Here is a 927-nt window from a genome sequence, read left to right as displayed (position 1 = left end):
TGAGTCATGGCAGCTTCTCCTTAAATGGAGAATTTCCAGAATGAAGTAATAAGCACATCAGCAGACATCAGAGCAGAAGCTGCAGTACTTCAGCTCAGCCCATGCTGAGTCCCACAGAATTTCTTGAGTTCTTTTGCCTATTATAAATTGAAAAAAAAAATGTCGAGTGTGATGGTGCATACCTGTAATCCTAGCCCTGAGAAGTAGAGCCAGGAGAATCGTAAATTCAAAGCCAGTCTGGGCTACATAGCAAGTCCCTTTCTCAAAAACAAACAAAAGACCAGGTGGGGTGGAGAAGGAAGGGGAGAGAGAAATGAGTGAGTTTCTAATGAAATGTGATGGGGAGGGAAGAACATGACGCATAACGGGCACTGGGGTCTAGGTCTGTTGATTGTTAGTTGTGCTTCCATGGGTAAGACTCTAACCAGTATCCCAGCTGGAAGCACCCAAGCCAGCACCCTAGACTGGTCCAGACCAGACCAGAATGGTCTCGACCAGTTCAGACAGAGCAGAAAGGTCCTCGACTGGCTCAGATTGGAACAAACCAGAACAGACCAGTTCAGACAGGACCAAACCGGTCTCAACCTATTCAGACTGGTTTAGACCAGACCAGACTGGCTCAGACCGGTCCCGACCAATTTAGACCAGCTCAAACCGGTTTAGACTGGTCCCGACCAGTTCAAGCTGGTTTAGACCGGTTCAGACCAGTCCCAAACAGTTTAGATCGGCTCAAACCGGTTCAAGCCGGTCCTGGCCAGCTTAGACCAGTCCAGACTGGCTCAAACCAGTTCAGACCAGTCCCAACTGGTTTAGACAGGATAAAACTGGTTCAAACTGGTTCAGGCCGGCCCCTACCAGTTTAGGCCAGCTCAAACCGGTTTAGTCTGGTTCAGACAGGTCCCAACTGGTTTAGACTGGCTAAAACCG

This window comes from Microtus ochrogaster, chromosome 2 (assembly GCF_000317375.1).
Source record: "Microtus ochrogaster isolate Prairie Vole_2 chromosome 2, MicOch1.0, whole genome shotgun sequence".
Classification (NCBI taxonomy): domain Eukaryota; kingdom Metazoa; phylum Chordata; class Mammalia; order Rodentia; family Cricetidae; genus Microtus; species Microtus ochrogaster.
Note: the sequence above shows the minus strand (reverse complement) of the source record.